Here is a 25,340-nt window from a genome sequence, read left to right on the forward strand (position 1 = left end):
AGAAGCGATTATATGAACTCTGATTGGTCGGTTATTTGACCCGGGGATGGTGAGGATAAGACAATAGCCTTAGTCAAATTATTTGCCATGGTTACGCTGTCACTCAAAGTAACCTGATATGCTTTGAGGTGGCTCCCTGGCAAAGTCAACCCGATTGTTCCCTTCACGAGCAGCCCGCCTACCAATAGAAATATTGCTCAGATTTTTCGTTAAAACAGTTTTTTTTTTCTTTCCCGTCACGTTGACAGACACCTCGGGCAGCCAAAGAGCGCAGAGCTGGGGGAGTGTGGAGACGGAGAGCAGCGCTGATCCAGCAGCTGGGGGAAGGATGGCGCCAGAGCGCACAGAGCCTGCTGCAGTACGTCTTCATGGCCCCTGGCAGCTCTCACATATCAATCAAGATTTCCACAACGCCCGGAAACTTTAAAGTTAGTTGCGTTCATCATTTCATACGAGAGAAGTAGCCGTCAACTGCCGACAGCGAGTGACGTAGCGTTTTATGAAAAGCTCGCAAAAATACCTGACCTGCTTCTGGAGGCTGCCGTGACGCAAACAATACAATAAATATAAACAAAAATAAATTAGGGCAGCGTTAATGTTTTCGACCTGCAGTCTATATAGATACATTTTATTTGCGTTCATTTGAAGTTGTAAAAATTGTAATAGTTATTTGTAAACAGGAATACTTGTAAGGTGGGTTTTCAGGTAATTGGAAATACTCGTTTCACACCAACTACTGTAATTGTAATAATAATAATAATAATAATGATAATAATAATGATAATAAAAAAACGGTTGACCTTCGAAAAAGTCCAGACAGCTATAGATTTGAAAAACACTTAAAATACTGATAACTTTACCTGCACTGCACTGTACAGCCAACAGACATGTGCGCTATAATATTCACAGAGGAGCTGTGAGTGCGTCTGGTAACTGGTTTAGATTAAGTTTATAACTAATTAAAGGATTTTTAAGATCTAATCTGGTCTAAATATTATCTTTCTGCGTGACGTTGCTCTAAAGTTGATTATAATTTAAATTTAATTCAATTCATGTGACAGCAAAGATGATGAATATCTAAATGAGGGGTGAGGCAGTGACTGCAGGAGCGCACAGAATGGCGAACAATCTGAAGGTGTCCAGTGGTGAAATGAAGAGTTCGTGTGTGCTGTGCAGTTTGCTGGACAGAGAGCAGAGGAGGAGAGTCTGCCGGGCAACAGGAGAGAAGAAAAACGGCATCAACCAGCAGCACACCGGTGAGAGAAAAAATTCCGTTTGTATGTAAGTCATCTGGCTGACACGGTTTAGTGCAGCTGAGGAGGAAGATGAAGTCAGAGATCATCAGGATCACAAGCAGGATTAGAAGATAAAAGTTGAGGACAATCCCTGCGGAATCATTTCAACATGATGATAATGACTGGGAGAAACAAAGGGGAGAGGTGTAGGAAAGAGTGAGCGAGAGGAGACTTGGTGAATCACTGAGGAGAGAGTGATGCGATACTTGTTGCAATGATGAGTTTTCACCTGGTGACAGACCGCTCTGCTCTCCAGACTGCAGACAGAGAAGTGGCAGAAAATGTGTGTCACAGTCGTTTGACTTGTTGTGGTGTTGTGGCTGTTCCGTCAGGTGCACGGAGACGTGTGTCACGCGGACGCGGCATGTGTGTTATTGACTGTTGGGCCAAAGATTGACCAGTTGGTAGATTTCTATCGCCTCACCATGGGACCTCTTCATTAGAGACACGACTGTCAGTTACACCCACACTCAGTATCACATCACTCGACACTGCTGCCTCAAACCACACACACACACACACACACACACACACACACACACACACACACACACACACACGGTCTCCGCCGAAGTTAGGCTGTGGACTAAAAGAAAAAACTCCATCATGTTCCACTTCAGAGAGAAAAAGAGAAAGAGAGAAAAAATTAAGCTTTCATTATTATTTTTATTACAGGGCTATTATTATGAATATTATTATTGTTATTTGTTAGGTATGATAGGTATATCTCAGACCTTAATTTTATATTTTCAAAAAAGAAGTTGCAAATAAACACCAGCAGCTCATGTCAAGTCCCAGTAAGGAGCGACCTCAAATCTCAGGTGTGTATAAAAGAGATTTCGGTCACTGATGTCAGAATCCGTTTCGCTCAGATCACAGCTTCACTTTTGCTCCAGAGCAACTGCATATAGGCCTGATAGCGAAGAGCTATTTCATCTAAGTCGCGGCGGTTTAAAATGAATTATTGGCGTAATTATGAAGTTAGTTTATCACAGGAGATGAGGAGTCCTGTAAGAGGAGCCTGATCCCTGTTTCCGTGTTGTGTTCTCCCTCTCTTTAATAAATTGACTTGGGTTTCGCCTGAAGCGCAGTTCTCAGAGAGTATTAGGGCATTAGGCTGACTGATGGTAATCGTCAGGGGACCGGGGCTCGGCTGAAATGGATAGTGAGAAAAACAAGGAAGCAATTTAACCTTACATATATACATATACACATATCCAGCTCATATAATGTATGTGTGTATGTTTTATTTCCACTGAAAATAAATCAGAAAAGGAGACGCAATAATAATAATAATAATAATAATAATCTAGGCTATTGAAACTAAAATACTGCGCCACATATCATGATATAACCTAACAGTTAAATCACTTTCTGAACGTGTTTTCATGTGTTGACTTTGACTGAGCCAGCGCGTGAAAATCTGGAGAAAGCTGCAGCGCAGAGAAGCGAGAGCGATGAGTGAAAATATGAGCGACTGTAAACACAGTTTGACAGACGTGACATTTTAAACCTATTTCAGATAAAAACTTATCATCTCTGTCCATCTAACAAAAACACCTAAAGGCCTCGTAATTGAGCCCAAAACACACAGGAGGCTCCTCCACTGGTGAGAGAGGTGCTGCCATTACTCACAGTGGTCACAGTATTTTCAACGGAGGTTATGTATCGTCTCATATTTACGTTTCACATCAAAGGCCGTTCAGATAGACGCTGTAAAGCCGGTTAATTTATTTGAAAGGCTTGTCACGTTTAAAATACTCACTCTGAGGCTGTTATTTGAAACTGACACGTTGCTAAATTTTATTCTTTTTGCTTTTTTGCTTTGATTTTTGTTCTTCACCTCTTTAACTGCTGGCTGCTGAGCTCTTTGCCTCCCTGTAGACCTCATGCTGTGTGCCCCTGTTATCAACAGTTACACGAAGGCCTATGAGTCTAGATCATCCCTGCCTCACTCTGTCTTTAGTCACATGGATTATTTTTGGGTGATGATGGGTGCAGATGTAACTAAAATAGGGTCCGGGGCCCTAGAAGGAATTTAGGATGGGGGCCATTAGGGATTTCATTAGATGACATTCTGATGAGATGATGCACTATATGAGCATTAATGTTTGGAAAACAGGTATATGACTATAACAGGTGTCCAGTCCTCTTTGTAATTGCTGCCAAACATTAAATCAAAGCAGATGGAATACTGTGGGATAAAATCATGTTCAGTAAAGGTCTTTTTTGGCATTTTTATATGAAAAAAAGTTGAGATAAACCCTCCCTGAAGGGCCTTTCCCACTCATCATGTTGACATGTTCTAGATCAACACCTGCTCACTCACTCTTTGGTGCCCCTGGATATATTAGTTTTATCTACATAATTATCAAAGAGTAGATTTGAATGCATCTGATTTGAAAATTTAATGATCAGGGAAGTGACAGCAGAGAGGATGTATTAGAAGAGAGTAAATAAAAAGTAAAAAAAGGTTGAGCAAGCAATTAAAATGTAAATACAAACACTGTATGAAGCATCTTCGTTGCATTGGGCTGCTCATGGTCAGAGTGTGTGCACCAGCAGTGACAGGGCAAATCAAGGTCCAGTGTCTGGCCCTTGACAGTGTTTGTAAACCACTTGTTTCCACTGATCAGTTTGATCAGAGGGCTCCGGCTCTGAAACGGTAATTATTACGCCCGCTGATGAATGGAGATCACGTTTCCACTAATAGCCAACCCCCTATTTTCACAACCTCCCACCGCTCACCTCGGCCACTCTCCACCACGACCTCCACTAATTGAGCTGATTATTGCAAGATGTGTGTTTTGGTGTGTGTTGCAAAGTCTATGTGTTGGTGTGGAGCTGTGTAGCAGGGGACGTGGCTTTTATCCCGTAAGACTGCTACATGCACTGACCTGAGACAAGCGCAACAAGGGGTTGATGAGTAACATTCTTTCAGACAGACATACAAATGTTGGGCAGAGAGAGAGAAATTATTAAAGCCAGAACCTCTGTGTCTATACCGGTTAAGGGGATATGAATGAGGGTCTATCCAATAATTGGTTGTTTACATCTATCTTGTTACCCCAGAGGCCAGGGCTATCCTATAGAGCAAGGAGATTTCAGTAAACCGCACAGGCAAGCAGCAGGGAGGGGTGGGGATGAAGGGGCGGGGCAGAGGGTGTGTGTGTGTGTATGTGTGTGTGTGTGTAGGTCTTGTCTTGATTTCCAGAAGGCTCTGACCGGTCGGCAGGTTCATCAGACTGGACGGTTTACGTTTCAGCCCCAGTGTAGAATACATAGGCCTGCACAGAACGCAGCAATTTAACAGGCAGTTAAAAGGTGAATGAGCATCACGTTCAGCTGATGATCTTCACAGGGCAAAAACCAGCATTAACAAAAGCAGGTAGAGAAAATTACGACTTCTATCTTTCTTTTTTTATGTGTGAGTGTGTGAAACACCTTTTCACATACAGCAGCATCAGCCGAATTGAATATGGTCTAGTAAATGTCATACTTAGACAGTGTGAATAAACTATGGTCTGTGGGTTGCTGGGTGCTGATTTAATGCATAAAGACTCAATATCAGATTTTTCCAAAATCTATAAATTTCACAGTTAGCTTAAATAGAAAGAAAAACACCCAGAGTTAAAAATAATTTTATTCTTTTTCAGCGTGGAAAACTTTCCAAGTCAACACTGACTATATAATAATAAACTCTACTACTTTACTACTATGTAATTAAATTAGGACTTAACAGTTTGTGCATTGCTATCTAATGTTTAATTAATGCTTTGATAAAGTATTATTCACAAAATCATCACTTGATGAAATATGTGGTCAATAAGTAAATCGAAGTCACTAGTGGACAGAAATATCAACTGGTTTATCAAACTGAAACTGGCAGCTTTGCTGTTTTCATCCAGCTAAAATCAGTTTTGTGGCATTTATCTTACACATAATTGGAATCTGAACATTTTGTGAAGTGAAGAGGGTAAATTACAAGTCCTGTAATTACACATAGTGTGTGCCCTCATGCAGTGTATCACCCACTAGCTTTAACAGACCAGCACTCCACTGCCCACCCACTACCACCACACTGCTCTGGAACAAACTTACACCCAAATTGCAGCTGGTTTGAACACCGGAGCAAACAGCAGCAAGTGTCTGTTTTTCTACAAGGCTGGTCATTGGACCTGATGAGTGTGAGTGATTGTGTGTGTGTGTGTGTGTGTGTGTGTTAGAGAGAGACAGAGAGAGTGAGAGAGAGCGTGCCGCTTGCTGCTGAGGTTAATTTATTCGATCAATCACTCCATTTGATTCCTGTTTATTTTCAGGAGTCACACGGTCATTTCAGCCGCACACTGAGCCCTTTATGCACTGCCAAGGCGTTTCCCCTCAACCACTAAGACTGTATAGCATGCATTCGGCTATAATTTGGAGAGGAGAGTGGTTCCAGCACTTCTCAGATATTTCACGGTTCCTAACCTTTATGGTGAAATCCCCTCAGACCTGTCTCTCGTCAAACCTGCAGTGTGCAGACATGCAGGTATACGAGCTTCACACATACACTGATTTATGTCAACGCTGTGGGCTTGTTTTAAATGACTGCAAACACACTCCTGTGTGGAATTATGTATTATTATCGTCTACAATTTGGCAAATGGTGCACAGGCCAAAGTGTGCAGCCTCTCCACGCTTGCATTTTCTTTTTAGGCTTATATTAAGCTGTGTGCTTTTACTGTGAATTTCTTTTTTTAAAAAGGGGATTTTTGCCTAAACCACTTCTTACTCTCTACTTTATGTTTAATTTGATTGACACATTTACTAACTAGCTTCAAACTAATGCAGTTTGAATGGATTTTCGTGTGCAGTTGATTCAGTTTGTAATGCTGTATGTTGACAATAAATTGTAAAACTAGCTTGAATTTAACCTGCTCCTTTGGAGTATTTTGTTACAGAAAGCAACTAAGAAGCCGCCATGGGACCAATATGTAGGATCAGATAAACCTTAGCCTGCTCTGCATCCAAGTGGACAGAAGCCTGGGACATATAATTGGGTCATGATAACCAATTGCTTCTGATCATGTAACTTTTGAAATAGCAAATAGATCACTCTTTTGGCCAGAAACATGAGGGAAAAGCTTGCCCCACCCCTAAAACAAATAAAAAGAGGACTCGACTATGATACCACAATGTTATTTCAGCACGAATAAGGCCAGAGCTCGGAGCAGAGCATATTTTGGAGACAGCTTTTACAAAAACAGTGAAAGAAGCAAGGAGACACAAAACAACAACATGTCAAATAACCCACAGAAAGCTCTTGACGTGCAGCTTTTACATGTTGTCTGCTTGTTAAGTTATTAACTCTCAGAATACATGGCTCGGATAGCCAGAAAATGTGTAAATGCTTAAAATGGGTATTCTCTTTAAGTCAAACCAGGGGACTTTAGTATGTGTGTGAATCTTATACATCTTACTGTATAGTATTCCTTTACATGCAACCCAAGCTTTTTACTTAAAGCAAAAGTCTGCAGCGTTGCTTAATGTTTTTCCCTCATGCAACATTCTTCCTCTTTTACAGAGCTGGAACTCATATGTCAGGAAAGAATTTATTAAAAGCGACCCGCTGTAATTAGCAATGTGCTAATGCTTGAATTTGTATCCATTCCTGTATGCAGGCTTTTTACAACCCTTCGTGGTTTCACTTGAAACACAGGCTTGACCCCGTGTCACTGGCCATATGGGCAGTAAATAGTTCCATGATAGAGTCAGTGGTTGTACTGATACTGTACCGGAGAGAAACTTCTATTATACATCATACTACATGGTGTTTTTTATGACATGAAGATGATTGACAATGAAGTTTTGATAATGTGATAGGTGCTTTCTTTCGCTTTTTGAATTAGCCTCAGTGTGTGAGGGTTGAAAACAACTCAGCACAAGCTGCTGTAACTTTTAACATACATGTTAAAATTTATTTCTATACATATACTTTCTCAACATGATGTTAGTATGACATGAAACTATTTTTTAACATCGTATAAATGATTGCAATTGAAACCGAGAGCTTGAATTCCGACAATATAATCCGCTTTGCACCAGCATTAATGGCCTATATGTCATCCCTGAAGATTCAATGGACACCCTACCCTACAGCCCACTTACAAGATACCATCAGCATGGGTTTCAATTGGATTGTTTCATATGGATTAAATGCAATGTGAGAGGTCATTGGATGCTATCAAGAAAAAAGACTGAGAGTCTGCAGCCATGCAAGAGGCTCTATGAGGCTGTACTTAGGCAAAGTCATGATTTGTTTAGCGTGTTAGCTTAACATTTATTAATTAGCACTAAACACAAAATACAAAAAAAAAAAAAATCAGGAAATCACCAAAGTTTTTACAAATTATCCTGAGGGGGGCTTCAAGTCGAGTGCTTGTTGCCATAGTCATTATGATACATCATCAGGGAACCATGAAAGCCTGTATAAAATTTGGCGCCAAACCATTTAGTAAATGTTGAAATAAGTCACAAGGTATGTCACTAGATAACAAGTCAAAAGGATCCCCAAAAAATCATGACAGATCAACATTGCCATCTCTATAGCCATGCTGCTAATGTGGCTAATATATAAAAAAAAAAAAACATGCCAATAAAAAGACAGATTCTTTCAGGCAGCTGATCCTTGTTTCTAAAGAACATAAGTTTGATTTGGGACAGATTTATGCCGTCATCACCGCACAGGACACCACAAAGAGACCAGATCAGATCATCTGATCAGTGCCTGTTGGTGCTGCTGTCTTGTCTTTACAGCACAGCTCCTTCTTTCATCTGTTCACAGTTCTTTGCGTGTTCAGTGTATTAGTTATTAAGGCACTGCAAACCCCGTTACCACTCTGAAGCCTCCACGAAATCCCATTAATGTGTCTACATCCATCGTCTAAATGACTTCTCTCTCATTAAACCAAACCATCCATCAAACCTTCTGCTGTATTCTGCTCACTATTGAGAAAAATATGAGATATTGTGAAGATGAAAGCAAGTGTTTGCTTTGTAAATAGAAGTGTGGCACGATGTATCGCTCATTTGTTTTTATATGGAAGAATTGGATTTCATGATTGCTTTTTAATTCTGCCTGTAGGGTATATTAAATGCCTGCAAACCTCTGAACACTTTGTCCAGGAAACTAACAATTATAGTCAATCTGAGCATATGGCAACCACAGCTATTTGAGAGAAAAGATGGGGCTGAGGCTGAGGAGCTGCCTCATGCATCATTACATTTTACTTAGGTTTAGTTTCTCCTTATAGTGTTGCTGTTTATGCCAATGATTCAAACGATTCCCTTTTAAATGCTTCTCTTAAAGCCAGAGCATAAATTATAATGTAAGTCTTTCTATTTACAGCAAATGATATTTGGACAACCACGGCTATAATAGTATAACAGCTTCTTTAAATCTTTCAGCGATCGCTTGCTGAACATTCATTCTGAACATTTTCTATCCAGTCACGGCTAATCTAAAAACTGCTTTAAGGTTATGGAAAAATTGCGATTTTAGATAAATATGAAAAATGCTAACACGTCGAACCCCACCCTGACCTCCTCCACTCAGCTTGCTCAAAAAATACTTGTCTTATACTAATACTAATCTTGTTCCAGCACAGTATGTCCATATTACAATTGCCACTTTATCAAACCGGTGGTCAGTTCTTCTATGGTTCTCTTTTTAGTAAATGACCTGAATGCAAGATGAATACCATACCATTACTCTGTTCCACACAGTTTTGTATACACCAGAACAATGCTATGGATTAGAGACCATTTGTCTGTTGATTGCTGCAAAGCTTGACTTGAGAGTGTAATGGTCAGATTGTTTTTCTGTGTTTTCCACCGGGTCAATATGGCTGGGCTTATGACCAAAGCATATGCATCAGTATTATAGCCCTGCATCGAATTGCCATCGCTGCGTCTGCAAGGATTCATCTCTGCTAGGTTTCCCTGAGAGTGTAGTGGTTTACTGAGAGAGCTCTCCAGACCACCAAGAAAAAGTTCGAGACGAGCTGATAATGATATACAGCATGAGCTACGACAGAGCCAAAGCTTTTTGTACCAGCTCTGGAGGTCATCGCTAGTGAAGACGTGCCTGTCGGCGTGCAGAGGGATGATGAGCTTTCACACAAGCAGAAAGAGGGGATTACTGTCAATTGCTCCCAAATTGCAATAATACCCGCTGCGGGGCCACCCACACATGTGCTGAGAGACAAGTGATAAATTGCTACATATGTCCATTCCACAGTGGCAACTCCTGACACCAGCACACTGTCCACAACGATCACCATTCTTTTACGCTTTGTGACATGTGGAAACAAATGGAAAGGCTTTCACTGTAAGAGAAGCTCAAAGTCAAAAATGTTTACTTGGATAGGGAGGTTCAAAATAGAGAGTTGTTTCATCAGCGCTCACAATTTTGTGTTTTGTAACATTTTACTATCTGACTCATTCCTGTTTTGGTACAGGCTCAATGGGATATTTACCATTTGAAAAATGTGCCGTTTACTTTCACCTTATAATTTCTATTTTAAAAGTTTAAAAAGGTTAAAATTATTAGATTTTTATCAACATCACAGTGGCCTATCATACTCAGCAGTAATATACTAAAGAATTCCACCACACAAGGATTTTTTAGCAACTCAATTTTTCAGCCCCTCAAAATGAATACAGCATATCATATTTTGAAACCAAACCCTTCAATGTGTTCTGATGTAGGAATACATGGTAATTAGTTCTGATCATATCATTCCTCTGCCTGAGAGCCAAGCAGATGGCTAATCCAGTCCCAGTATCTAATCAGAGCAGTCATTCTAATGACAGTATAATTTCATAAGAGGCCTTTGTTTCAGAATATTCAGGAGCAGCATGGGGGAGATCGGAGATATTCATCATCAGCACAGATTGGAAACAGGCCCTAATAAATGACACATTTGCTTCCTGCCTGCCTGTGTTATGGCAGAATGCAGTGAATGTGGTACAGAGTGTGTGTGTGTGTGTGTGTGTGTGTGTGTGTGTGTGTGTGTGTGTGTGTGTGTGGAAAAGGAATGACATGGTTGTGGAGTGTGTGGGTGGACAGCAGCTGCAGCACTCTCTGTGCTTTTCTGAATATGTATGCGTATGTATGCCCCTGTGTGTGTGTGTGTGTGTGTGTGTGTGTGTGTGTGTGTGTATGTATGTGTGTGTGTGTGTGTGTGTGTGTTGTATCTTTAGCAGTCAGAGCATCAGAGTTCAGTCAAGTTAATGGACGAGGCATTAATGTAGAATTTACACCTTAAGGTCAGGGCACCAAAAAAGCTAATCAGTGCTTGCAATGCAGCTGGTGGATCAAGTTTGTGTGTGTGTGTGTGTGTGTGTGTGTGTGTGTGTGTGTGTGTGTGTAGTCTCTCACAGTTGTTTTAGCCCATACAGAAGTCTTTACTGCTCTGATCATCAGTCTTTCTTTCTACCTTCTTTCTTTGTGTCTGTGCAGAAATAAAAACAAATGCCTGAGACGTTTCTAATACAGGCGAAGAAAAAAGAAGAAAGAGAAATGACAGCCATAAAATTGCACGTGGCAGTATAATTCAACCATGTTTCTGTGTGTGCAACACATGGGGACACCAGCCCGTGAAAAGACATATTATTTACAGCACTGCGGGAAGTCACAGCTCAGCATAGACAGATAAAAATATGTAGACACACGACGGCAGGATCTTCTTTTCTCCAACTTAAAGCTCAGAGCCGTTTATCATGTCAGTTCTCAGCTCGCTTGTTTCCTGCAAAACTGCATGTAGCCTGATGTTGTGCTTCTACCTTGGGAAGAAGTGTCCTGGGGTCAGGAAGTGAATATGACACACACACACACACACACACATGCACACAGATCCTCAGTGAATCTTTCCCTGACTTCCCTCACTTGCTCTCGCGCACACACACACACACACACACACACACACACACACACACACACACACACACACACACACACACACACACACACACACACACACACACACACACACACACACACACACACACACACACACACACACACACACACACACAGGTACACAGTTAAATTCATTCACCAATGTGCACACACAGCTTTGTATTAGGATGATGGAGGGGGCAGGCGGGGTTGTTGCAGCCAGAGTCTTATTTACATCAGCCACTGTAATATTATCAATAAAAGCCAAGAGGACAGCAGCTCGCCATAACTCACGACAGGCAGGGAAACCACAGCTGTTCAGAGTTCATCTTCCTCTGAAGCAGCGGGGGTTACGAAGAGAGACGTTAGAGCAGAGACAAAGAAAGAGAGGGACAAAGGAAGGCAAAAAGGGAAGTAGAAAGAAAAGAGAACAGATAAAGCTACGAAAAGCGGGGATGGGTGACTCTAATTCATAGACAGGTATCCACCATAAAGCCATTGTTGGGAAATAAGTAGATATTATTGTTAGAGGTGCAATTGATGATTGTTGGTTATGTAATTGATGATAATAAATTGAATCTTTGGTTTAGAAAATAACAGTTAAAGGTAAAAACAACATTTGGTATTTTTGCTCAAATGATGGTGGAATGGTTTCATGACCATAGACTGTAATCAATTATTGTTTAAAAAAAAATGCTACGATCCAAATGAATGATTTCAAGTGAATTATAACTCAACAGTAACAAACTGACGTATTAAGGTTTGGAACATTGGAAGACAGGTCACATCGCCGAACATCAGTTTGATCACTCTATGTGAGACTTTTCATACGTTTGCCATTTCATGATAAACCGAATATCTAAGTGAAAAAAAAAGTGTTATCCATTATATTGATTTTAGCTATTTATCACAACCTTATATGAAATTATACAGTTTTTCGTGATTCAAACATACTAAGTCACGGACTGTTGTGGACTGATGAATTCAGAATGAATCAATATGAGTTCTACTCTCATGCATGCTAGCAATCATCTTTTTTTTTTTTTCCTTTATTTTGTGAAACTAGGTGTCATGTCTCATTTTGGAATGATGCTCTTCAAATACTTCATCACCGGCCTTCTCAGTTTCGCTGCAGACGCTGGCTGACCTCATTGAGTGACCTCACCAATCACAGATCAAAGTGGTTGGGTTTCTGGCTGGTCAGGTTAATCAGAGGACCACCCTGAAGAACCAATCAGGTAACATCTTACTTGACTTAAAGGATTTGGGCTGCTTTTGAAGAGCAACGATGTTCGTTTCCTCTAGTGATTTACTGAAGTACATGTTTGAGATTCTTCTGTTTTCTCTGAGCATGTCAGTGAGTCTCTTTCGGGGGATTCAGTACTTTGATTTCAATTACATCAGTCATTAGTCATGATTGATTTGTTTAATTTGGGCTTTGAGGGACATGAGTATGCACGCAAAACAATAGTGAGTGAATCAACTGTAAGGGAACGAAAATAATTAAAGGTTTATACATAAAGTAAAATATTCTTGAGCACTGAAACCGCATATTGAAACTTCACATACACTTTTGTTCACATTTAAATTATAAGTAGGTATTTAAATACAAATCAAATGCTTGACATTAACATTTGATGGCAAATAAACTGGTCACATTGGAGTATGACTAGAGAGTGTGCATGTGTGCATGCGTGCATGTATGCGTGCGCGTGTGTGCTGCTAAGAATGGAGCGCTTGTATCACTTGCCCCTTTTTTGAGGGGAAGTGACATGAGATACTTAAAGACCAAAATTGCCTCACTTAGCCAAACAAACTACTTCTCCTGACACACACACTCTCTCACGCACGCACACATACATACACGCACCCATCTAGAGCGCTCTAATGGCCAATAAACTCAGGATGTTCGTTCCTCCTCTCAGGCTCACAAAAACCGAACAGCGAAATTATTGAGAGTAAATGGATTCCACTGTAGCTCTGCCTAATGACCACACACACACACACACATACACATAGAGTTTGAGGGTCAGTGGAGGCTGAAGCAGATAGGATGTACATAATAACCCTAACATGGCTTTTATAAGCCTTCAGCTCTTTTGAAACGACAGCGGCTGGGAGAGAACCCAGGCCTGCATATAAAAATACTGAGCATTCTGGAGCAAGACTTTGAAGTTTTTTCTGCCTCATATCTACTGAAGAAACACAGGTTTACAGATACACGTGTTGAAACAAACACAAAGACGCATTATAGAGAATAGGAATGTATATGGGTTGCACATTTAAGGCAAGATTAGTGAGAAAGGGTCAAAAGTCATGAAGAGATGCGCACAAAGTTGTCAGATTACTGTTGATAATCCCAACGTTACATTTAATACACGAACAGTGGTTTACAGATGAAACTTTCAAGTGTGAAAGAATTTTTAAACATATAATATGACTAAATAAAAAGAATATGTCTTATGTAACAGAGGATCTTAATATGAATCTTGAGCTCTAAGATAAAACATCCTACTTGACTCAGCACATAAATAACCCTGTCGGCTTTGAACGGATGAAATACAAAATATGGTGGTGGGGTTTTGATGCAGAGAGACACACGCTGCTAACAAAAATTTACAGTGCATTTCCTTCCTTCTCTTAAGGCTCCCTCTTGAACCATTTACAAATTACTGTCTCGTCTCAGCTGGTGAATTCACTTTCCCTCCAAAGGACAATTTTTGCTCTAATCCCTCTACAAATTTCAAGAATTCTGTCATTTTATGGGGATGGATAAAGGGGGGGACTGGGCCATGTACAGTGCAAGTGTGTATGTGTGCGTGAGGGAGAGAGAGTACACCCCCCCACCCACCCTCCCAATACCTCTAATGGTTTCTTTCAGGACCATATGTCCTTTGCGTCAGCACAGCAGCAGTACGGCCTCTACAGTTACAGTCGGGTTCAGTGTGAAAGACAGACATGTTGTATAATAGAAGGTGGGAGGTGGAGGGTGGAGGGCATTAAGTTATGTGTGTGTGTGTGTGTGTGTGTGTGTGTGTAGCAGGGGGTGGGGGGGCTGCAGAGCGTTTTTGAAGAAGCAGATCTCTCCGTATTGCCTTACCATCAATAAATCTAGGAGCTCGCTATAGTGCTGACATAAATTAGCCTGCACCCCCCTCAACCCCACCCACCTATCTAAAACCTCACTACCACCTCAACCTCTTCTCAAACACACACACATGCACACACACACAGTTGATACACCCCCCTCCCCACTCCCAAAACCCTGATTGGAACTTTTCATCAATAGGTGTCATGCTCTCTTTACTTGTACACGCACTTTTTGCATGTGCAAGCAAACACATGCACGCTTTGCACACATGCTCACACACAGCAGCACAGACACCCACAGCGTTTTGGGTAATTAGTAGTCTTTCTTGGCGGTGAGTGCATTTCCTCCTCAGGGTCAGTGATAGCAAAATGCCTGTTAAACTTTATATTCCCTGATGGGGCGGAAAAGAGAGCGAAACAGAGGGAGAGTACACTCTCATTAACACAGCTCTGTGTTTGTGTGTGTGTGTGTGTGTGTGTGTGTGTGTGTATGCCTGGAGTTAAACATATGTGTGTGTGTGTGTGTGTGTGTGTGTGTGTGTGTGTGTGTGTGTGTGTGTAGCTGTCTGGGTGGTGTTTCCATGTTCAGGACAAGTCTTGTAAAGGTGAAAAGATACTCTTTAACCTAAATTTAGACTGAGGCTTAAAACTCCAGAGTGGAATTGTGAGAACAGAGACAATATGTGTGTTTTATTCTCTGCATTGTCTCACAGATGCTTCCTGAAACGTTTTGGATTTAAGTTTAATTATTTCATGCAGAATCTCATGATGAGACTTTCCAGTCACAGAGAAAAAAAATCTGACACACTGAAAATGACAGCGCACGTGTCAGCTAGGCAACCCTGATCTCTTTCAGTGAAACAATATGGAAGCATTGGGAAATTACAAAATGGTGAACACACTTAACAACACTATAAACAAACTTGCGATGAAAGAATGAAGTGGTTAATTCATTTGCCGCTCAATAATTTCTCAAATGTGAGAACTTTGCTGCTTTTCTTTGGCTTATGTGATAGTAACATTAACATGTTTGTTTCAGACAAAACTTATTATTTTAAAATATTTCAATTAGCAAAGTGACATTTTCTGTTTTTGTGTGGTGTGCATATATGTGTGTGATACAGAGGTGTGGAACTATTCTGCACTGCTATTAGGCTTTTATTTAGTATGTAATTATCAGCAGATTTTTAAAATACGTCTTGAAATAAAATTTATATTATTAGAGTTTTAATTAATGATAAAATAATATCCTTAAACATTTTGCCATCATTGTATTATATTCTAACAAAACAGAAGCAATGCATGTTCTTCTATTAACTAGAATAAAACTGACAATAACTGTTGTAGTAAGAAGAAATATCACACATCAAAATACTTCTACTACTACTACTACTACTACATCTATCCACACACACATTCACTCGATATTTCAAATAATTTTCCTGTTTACATAAAGAAGGATGTTGGAGATTTTAATGGACTCAGCAAAAAAAAAAGCTGCTCTGAGGCACTTTCACATTGTAAAACACACACACTTTTGGTGAATTAAAGAGATTCTGTAGATAGCTCTGAAAGCTTATCCTGTGCACCTCAGCAGATTCTAAAGCCCTTTTTCTTATGTGATCATTTTAGGTAATTGAATAAATTCCCAGAGCTCTGTGTGGAATTAGAAGAAGCTAGACTTTGGTCAGAGGAGAGCTTTTAAGAAACCAGGGAGCATACATCAGAGGCCCAGCAGTCGATGCTAATGTAATGAACGTTTACATTTACCTGCCTCTCACCTTTCCTGTTGGTATATACCCACAATCTACACTGCACTCGTCAAAGCACCCGTCCTGTTTGTTTTCATAAATATACTGTATCTCTTTTTTTCCCCCCTCCTCTCTCGCCTCCTCGTCCCTGCTTCGAAAATGAAATATTTGGTGTTTCAGTGAAGGGGCTGGGCTGTGGTGTGTGCGTTTGTGTGTGTGTGTGTGTATGTGTGTGTGTCTGTCTGTGAAGGGGGGGGGGGGGGGGGGGGGGGGGGGGGGGCGGGGCAGAAAACTGTTCATGATGCCAGAACTAGCACTTCTGGTTGGAAAAACGGGGTCCGAGTTTTCGTCAGACGTGCAGCACAGACAGACATGGAGAAGGAAAGGCTTTTTGAAAGTGCAGTCCAAAAGCAACAGAAAACACTCCCTCTTGACCGTGTGGTCAAAAATGGATGTAGAGGGAGAGGCGGCCTCTGGCGTGTCGCCTGGAGAGAAGGGGGAGCAAACTCACCCACCTCAGCCCGCAATGCGCCCCCATGTCTGCTGCCAGCTGCAGGCCATGGGTGGATGGAAAGACAGAGATAAAGATGGAGGGAAACAGGTAGAGAGAGAGGGAGAGAGAAGCAGACAGATAAAAAGAGCATCAGTGAGAAAGACAGGCAGATAGAGCGACACAATCACGCAGAAAAGCGCCAGGGAGAGGATACTGAGAAGCACGGAGGCATATCATGAACAAGGTCAGAAAGACATCGCTTGGCAGAACAGGAAATGATACAGGATATATCCTGTCTTTCTCTCTCTCTCGCTCTCTCTGCGCTCTCTGAGGCATGTGCTGTAAGTGACAGCGCTGCAGAGGGAAGTTGACATTGCTGAAGTATGAATTTCACCCGTTTGTGTTTTGCCGAAAACACGGAATCGACGCTGTCTGTCTGGATCACGGGCTGGGCCCTTGACCCCTGAATGACCCCTCCGGCGCACATGGGAGGGTTTTATTGGCCAGTCAGATTCAATTTATTAAACACTGTGCAACTCTATTCTCAGCTTTTGAGTTAGTCTTTCCAAATGTGGTTGTGATATGCATTTGGAAGGTATTTCAACCTTTTCTACGGCCACTGGTGGCCTCTTACTTTAGATACACGCTGTTTCTCTCACAGCATTTTTACATTAACTTGTATATATGATAAACTATAATACATGTTTGAACCCATGTATGTTCTTATACTTCTCAGCTCAGACTGAAATCAACATGTAGTAAAACAGACAAATTTGCTCCTTTTAAATATACAGATTTCTTAGAAAGTAAAAGAGGATGTTTGTCTCAAACAAAACTGGTACATCGAACAGGATGCAATACATCCTTTAACCGTCAAACAAACAATTCGCATGCGCATACACATGGATATTTACACATAGATATAAGCGCACGCACACACACACACACGTACGTGAACTCACACACGCTCACACGACAGTAGGTAATACGATATGCTCGGCTATGGAGTGGTAGGGTAAAGTGAGACCTTCCTGTAATCAAAAGAAACAGCGTGCTACAATAAAGGCTGTTTTGAAATGGTCTGTGGCCTGAGGGATGGACCCTCTGCTGGAATGAGGAAGAGAAAATGGACAATAAGCTGTGTGTCACACAAAGAATAGAGCAGAGTAAAGTAGAGTAGAGCAGCAGAGAAGTGGCTGGCTGTAAGTCTTAATGACATTGTGTTCTGCTGACTTTAGATCTCTTTTCTGTTCTTCCTTTGTCTTCTTTTCTTTTCTCTTCTCCTCTTTTGTCTTCCCTTCTCTCCTGACGTTGCAGGTTGCAGTGTGTTTGCGAGTCTCTTGGGCGACATCCATCAGTTGAATGGATGGAGGCTATGCAACAGCAGCACTAATGCGAAAGGAGGGCAGGGCGTATTCCCTTTCCGAAATCCACAGAAAACGCCAGTCTGGAATCAATCTGGTATCACACTACTAGCCCTAAAACACACACACATATACACACATTTTAATCTTTAACCCTGGTGAGACTGGCCTCTGCCATTTTTCATCCCTGTAAGTTTATGCGTTGTAATGTTGTATCAGGTCTGGGATATGGTTCTCCGCTACATCTCTGACTTCACCTGCTGCTGAAGCTCTTTACCAGAGCACTGGGAGTTAACTGCTGCCATAAATAGTCAAAGGAGTGTGTGCAGCGATCTGCAGGGCAGCACAGGGCAAAGATATATCTGACAGGAAAAGTGCAAATCTCCTCTCCATGCTACCTGCTGTAAAAAGTCATGTGTCAGTGCTCAAAGCCTCAGATCAGAAAGAAGTTATTTCTTTATTTCTGAAGAAATAAAGAAATAAATGGAGAGAAGGCATGTGAGGTGTCTACGGCACACTTAATTTGATTTGCCAGAGCACATGGACAGAGCATTTACAACATGACATAAATCATGTCAGTTCAGAGAGTATCAAAGTTCATTTTGAATTTGTAAAGCGGCACAAAAAGCTTCTGATTTTAACAAACTTTATTTACCCTCTTTTGAGGCTGCTTGACCTGGAAATACATATTTTTTCAACTATTGAACAGAATTTAAATATGTTTTATATGCAGTACGAAATAAAAAGTGTATTAAGAACAGTTTGACAAATTCTAGCAAAGCAGCAGTGGAGATATAAACAGAATCTTTACAGATGCCAGAGATTTTGTCTTGAGTTTTTTTCTGCCAGTCATTTGCAATGAAATTCAGTCCTTAATAAATACTATATCTTAAACAGAATTATCAAGCTTGTTTTGTTTCTTTTCCCCAATGGCATCAGCCAATAGTATTTAGTCAGTTTTTTTTTTTCTTTTTTCACCACGAGCCAGATGTTGACTGAGTGGTTAGTCTTTTCATGCGAAAATCCCCTCTCTTCAATAACAACTTTTGAATTAATCATTCTCATGATTGCTCTCAATAACGAGTAAAAAAAAAAAAAAAAGCTCCTTGTTAGCTTCTGCTGTAATTAATATTTACAGTGCAGTCTTTGATTTACAACACGCTACTAGACAGTTGGGTGTCATGATTGTAGAAGTGCAGAAAAAGAAAGCACATGCGATGACATGGACACAGGAAAATGACTAAAAGTTTCTGTTGTGTTTGTGATAATATCAGCTGGAATGAAAAATGTGAAAATGTCAACCAACCAACACCTCCATCATTAGCCACGAAACTAGGAGGAGAAAAGAAAATGACTTTAAGGATGCTGAACTCCCATTGTTTTATCATGTCTGTTACTAAAGACCTACTACAGACATCTGTGTGTGTTTATTATTATACAAAATCATGCTTGTTTACTGTAAAAGAAACAGGGGATTGTCCTTTTAATTGCAATGCACATAATGATTTTTGAGGTCAATGTCTATCATTGCTGATGTTGACAACTACTCGTGCCAAGCCAAATTAGACAGTGTTCTTGTTGCCCAAAAAAATAAATTATTCTTCAGCTCTAAAATGCTCTGAACCAGTCCAAGCCGGATTCATCTATCAGCGATCAGGCAGCAACTTGAGGGCCATAACACTCCAGTAAGTGAACAGACAGCATATTGTTCCTCTGTGGCTCTTTGCCGCCTCACCTCTGTCTCTGCCTGCTTAATTAAAGGTTAATTACGTCAAATAAGTACACACCGCCCGCAAATGCTCCATATTTCTGTTAGGATATCTGGAAATTATCAACTAGTGCACAGCCAACCTTTACCTAACTCAGTGTGTCAGCAGGTACAAAAGCAACATATGGGAGTGTGTAGTGTGTGTGTGTGTGTGTGTGTGTTCGCACATAGGCATATGCACACACCACACAGACACACACAGAGAAGAATTCAGCACTCCCTGCGTCATTTTTAATCAAGAATACGATCCCTCATCCCATCTGTGTTTTCTGACTTGGTGGGCCGCAGCGTACACGCATCACTTTATGAAGGAGCTAAGAGGCACACACGCGCAGCGATATGCACACACGCACGTACATATGCAAACACGGATAGACAATCTGCAGGGTTGCTAAATCTGAGACCACCAGCTGTATGCTGGGAGTTTGGCCCTAGCCATCGCAAAGAGCAGATGGTACTACTCTATTATTCCACAGGGGTAGCAGCCACTCTGACACAAACACACACAAACACGCAGATATACAGGATCTAGCTTGGTTTACGACAACAATTGTTCACGCAGCTGCCATGTAGTATGAGAGAATGGAGGATGAGCCTTGGTATATTTTCTGGTACAATAATATAAACACTCATAATTATCTCAGTCGTGTGTGTGTGTGTGTGTGTTTGTGTGTGTCCGTCTGTCCGTCTAGTGTCTTTGTTTTCCTTCAGGTTGAATTAGTCAGTAAATCCTTGTTCTACTGTCAGAGGCGTCCTTATCACACAGTGATTCCCTCTGCTCACTTACTGAATTGGCTTGTTTTGTGTGTGTGTGTGTGTGTGTGTGTGTGTTTGTGTGTCTATGCATATGTAATGTGTGTGTGTAGGAGGACAAAGGTCAATAAGATAACATTTGGTGGACCACCTGCCGGGAAGCTCAGTTTGCTAAATACAAAGTCTCATCTAACCTATTACTGTGTGTGTGTGTGTGTGTGTGTGTGTGTTGGGAGCCATATACCTGAACGACTGAGGTGCAAAAGTATTTGATTACTGATAATGTAATAGGACAAGAACCATGTGAAAAAGAAGCAGTGCGAACCATGCAAGCTGTGGGTTTCTATCAGACACACAGACACGTGAACACACATCAAAAATGCACATTCTTTGCACACACTAGTCCTCTCATCCCTCCAAAGAGTTTCGCTACACTATCATTAATCCAAACACTCAGTTAAAAACAATGAAGACAGAATTGAATCCAATTTAGAGAGACAAATTTGTAAAAGCCATCGCCATCCTAACTAGAGTGTGTTCTTAAAGCTGTCCCTAAATGGGGCCTATATGACAGGAACACACAGCCGGACGTCACCTTTGCTTATCATTAGTGCCAGATGGAAATTGTTACTATTGGAGTGGACATTAACAAGTTCTGCTACCAGCTCGCTGCCTCATAACCTGGAGGAGAGAGGTGCCTACATCATTAGCTTTAACTAGCTACACTGATAGCAACACACAGGGTGGTTCACACTCAAGCAGAGAGGGAGAGCGAGAGAGAGACAGGTACAGCTAGAGAAAGAGAGAGAAACTGGATTAAAATGAATAGTTCTGTTCTGCTGTTGTGACCATGGGTATGTTATAGATTAAATAAAGATGTGAGTCCATTCATCTATAAGAAAAAAACCCCAAGAGATTTTAAGTTGAATGGAAGTTTAAATTCTTATCCACAAGAGATTAAAGATGGACTGAACACATTTTCATTGTGTCTGTGTTCATTCAGCAGTGCATATACACAGGGGTACACATACACTTCCAATGTATAGATGTATGTGCACGTGCCTCACAACCAGAGGAATTTTAATTGTCTGAGACAAAGGAGGATTTAATTTTTTCCCAGTACATCTATCTTTCACTCCTTCACTCTCCTTTGCTTCTTTTTTTTTTTCACCGTCCTTTCTTCCTTGAAACAATAAAATCGTCTGGCCTCTAAGTTATGGAGAGCGTTTGAAGTGGCTGTAGGAGCCAGTAAATTTAGTGGGCACCTTTGGGAGCTGGTTCAGTGGTGCATTGGCTGTACCTATATTTCATGTGTGCACATGCACGTGCCTGTGGGAGTATGTGTGTGTTTGCATGCGCATGCATGCTCACATGAATCATGGCTGTGCCTCTGTTTCTGTGTGTGACACAAATGTGTTTAGATTTGGTGTGTGCATGTGCACATGCATGTGTATGAGTGTTTGTGTAAATACTCATGTGACTCTATTTCACACTGATTTGTGACCGTCTACGTCAAATTTCCCAGGATGCTGTAAATTTTGATGGACAAACTGTGTTTGAGCTAGATGCACATGCACATGTTTTTGGTGTGTGTGTGTGTGTGTGTGTGTGTGTGTGTGCGTGCATGTGTGCGTGTGTTGGTGCGTGCGTGCATGTATGAGCACATGAACTCAAATGACTACATATTGTATCAGTACTGGGCTGTCTTTGACCATCTGTGGTCAACCATTTCCCACTGGTGCTAGTTGGCCTTTCAGAACACTGAATCTGTGGCAGAGACAGTGGATAAAAGAAATTGCTCTGGCTGTTTTGACAGTCTCACAATCCATCTCTTTGTTATCCCTCCACCAATCTGTTGCATCATATTTTTCAAATTATGATATTAAAAAGCATTTATAATGCTCAATAACACACACAGCATTTTATGTTGGCAACAGAAGAAGAAATGTGAGCACAGAAAAGAAGGAAGGATAGATGTTGAAAGATGTAGGAGAAAATTAATAGCTTTTTTGATGCAACTTCTCTCTCTTTCTGTCTTTCTGCTCCTGTTTGTCTTTTTTCTTCTCCATCTCTCTCTGTCTTTCTCCATTGCTCTCTCAGTTTTCCTAGACACCTGTGCAGGTCTAGTGTTTCAGCCGAGTCCCTGAAAAATAAATGTGGAGCTCCAATCTCTTAATCCACTCGGCTCCACGCAGCCACGTCACATGACACCGCCACGGCCGCCCTGATGCCCAGACAACACTGGAGGGAGAGATTGTTTTTTGTGTGTGTGTGTGTGTGTGTGTGTGTGTGTGTGTGTGTGTGTGTGTGTGCGTGTGCGTGTGTGTGTGTCTGAGAGAGAGAGCCAAAGAAAGAGAAAGCAACAAGAAAGTATAGAAGTGCTAGCGTAAACTGGAGTCAGTGTTTTGCTTATTATACACCGCTAGTTATTCAGTCCAGTGTGTTTGTCCTATTTATATGTGTCTGTTTGAGCGTGTACATGCTGTATGTATTCTAGAAGAGGAACTGTAGTTGGAAAAGGAGAAGCAGACTAATCTTTTTCATCCAAATCAAGGTCCTTGGTCCACGTTTTGTGTGTGTGTGTGTGTGTTTGTGTGTGTGTGTGTGTGTGTGTGTGTGTGTGTGTGTGTGTGAGTGTGTGTGTGTATGTGCACGCATGTGTGTTTGGGATGATACCCTATCCACAGCAATCAGTCTGACCTCCACTCTGGAGTGAACTGCTCTCAATGATTAATGGATCTGCCTCCGTGCTCAGTCGCCAAGGCAACCCGAAACCTGATAGCCCTCAGGAATTCGCTAGCTCGCCCTCAAAGTTAGGCTGTGTGTGTGTGTGTGTGTGTGTGTGTGTGTGTGTGTGTGTGTGTGTGTGTGTGTGTTTGTGTGTGTGTGTAGGGTGTGTGTGTGTTTGTGTGGGGTGTGTGTGTGTGTGTTGCTAGGCTGTGGGTGGGAGACAGAGTGAGGCTAAATGTGACTCTTTGGAAAGATGGAGTTGGTTGTGGTAAAGGTGGGAGAGGAGGAGGAGGAGGAGGGAGAGAGGTCCGATTCAGTCAATAAAACAAGGTGATTTCTATTCGACATATTTCAGTCTATTATTGTTTTTAATTTATCTTTTGCGTTTTAACATTCTGTCATAGCAATCTAACCATTTGTCTCCACACGTCTTCAATCTTAAAGCGTTCAAGTATTGTTTTAGTCCATTAGTATCATTAGCATCATAGTTTTTGGAACTTTTGGAGCATTTAAAATCAAACCATCACAACGAGTCACCTCCTCCTAAGGTCTAATTCCCCAGCACCACGATTCACTGCAGCGATCTATACTTTGCGTCAAAATAGTTTATTTGCACGACCGAACCCCAGTCAAAGTTAGTAATTGCGGATGAACAAGTGAATTTGCATGTGTACAGATATATCGCTGTGTCTGTGTGTAGAAGCTTGTGAGAGTCCATCTGAAGCCACTGATGAGTAAATCTATGTTAACAAGATGGCAGCTCTCGAGTTGAAGTGCTGCTGCCCAGCTTGCGGACTGTTTGCTTGACAGACCAACTTAACACTACAATGTTATTTTCAAAGGGCCACTTAACACTTTATTGATCTGGAGACCATAGGGGCTCATTAGGCAAAGGCTCAGGGTTAGTGTGGCATGCATGTAGCACAGTCTGCTGCTTTCATACCAATAAACGAGCGCTATTATAGATCATTTTTCACTTTTTAATCCCCTCTAGTCACCTCAGTCCTAAAAGGACCTAAAATGGTTCAGGCAAACTGGCTCAGCTGTGGATATGGTGCGGTGATTAAGAGTCACAGTACTCAGTGTTTTTAGTCTCAAGGTCTCCATGCGTATCATTTCAAGCTTTTCAACAGGGAAACAGTGTTTTCTAGGAAAGACATCTTACATCTAAGGCTGTTTAACTGCCCATCTTTTAAATTAGGGGCTCAATGTCTTTAGTGTATCGGCTCTCACATACAAGTTGTATGTGACTAAGGGCTGAATGTGAGTGTGTCTATGTGTGTTTGGGTAGGTATCTTGTATCCGGGCCATTGTGATTGTTGAAGGATGAATCTCTGGCAGGAAACCACACAGACAGCACGCTCAAAATCTCTGCACCGTCCTTACCACGGACTGAAATATCATCCCTGCATGTGTGTATGTGTGTGCGATGAAGTTAGAGAGAGAAAATGACAGAGAGACAGAAACGCTACTTCTAAATACTGTAGCTAGCTCTCCCAGCTTCAGGTGATCGTATCTGTGGTTTCTCCGAGTTTTGTTCCACTGTGAATAAAACTCAACTTTCTGTTTTCTTCTTTACTTCACCTCCCTATCCAAAACTAGTAATGAAACACAGATTCATATGCAATCAATTTGTCTATTGAATTAACATTTTGGCTAACGGAAAGAATCAATTCACAAGAACAAAGAATCTAGGTAATTTATATGATAATACAGCAGAAATCAACTTTGTTTGTTTGTATACAAGTCCCATCGCTATGGTTATTAATTTTGGGGGATTATAAAGTGTCCATGTAGATGCTTCTCATAAAAATCAACAAACTAACTGAAGCCGTATGATTAGGATTATTTTGATTAGATCAAGAACAAAAATGATCGGGCGACCAAAACATGTTTCTGATTAATTTTACTGACAGATACTGATCGGACAGTGGAGGTGTTCAAGTGTACACGTGTGTATATTAGAGTGTGTGTGTTTGTATGTTACTGTCTGGATCTATGTGTGTATGTGCTGAGTGACGGACGCAGCGGGGGTATCTGTGACAGTGTGTCAGGCATGTAAACCCAGCCTGACCTGGTCTGCTATGGCCCTCCAGGTCCCTCCAGTGCGCACACACATACACACACACGCACACACACACAGTACTTGTTTC

The 25,340-nt window shown here is 41.2% G+C and overlaps 1 long non-coding RNA gene across 3 annotated transcripts; it reads left to right on the forward strand.

Annotated features, from left to right (window-relative positions):
• The first annotated feature begins 224 nt into the window (after positions 1-224).
• On the forward strand, positions 225-23,995 carry LOC130181572 (uncharacterized). 3 transcript variants are annotated; one of them, XR_008829597.1, is made up of 4 exons: positions 225-428; positions 1,062-1,256; positions 12,305-12,476; positions 17,890-19,350. It is a non-coding gene; the product is annotated as an uncharacterized LOC130181572 (long non-coding RNA). The 3 variants fall into 3 exon arrangements; XR_008829598.1 differs by adding an exon at positions 22,558-23,995 and having other exon boundaries at positions 239-1,256; positions 17,890-18,033; XR_008829596.1 differs by having other exon boundaries at positions 249-1,256.
• The last annotated feature ends 1,345 nt before the right edge of the window (positions 23,996-25,340 follow it).

This window comes from Seriola aureovittata, chromosome 14, assembly GCF_021018895.1.
Source record: "Seriola aureovittata isolate HTS-2021-v1 ecotype China chromosome 14, ASM2101889v1, whole genome shotgun sequence".
NCBI classification, from domain to species: Eukaryota; Metazoa; Chordata; class Actinopteri; order Carangiformes; family Carangidae; genus Seriola; species Seriola aureovittata.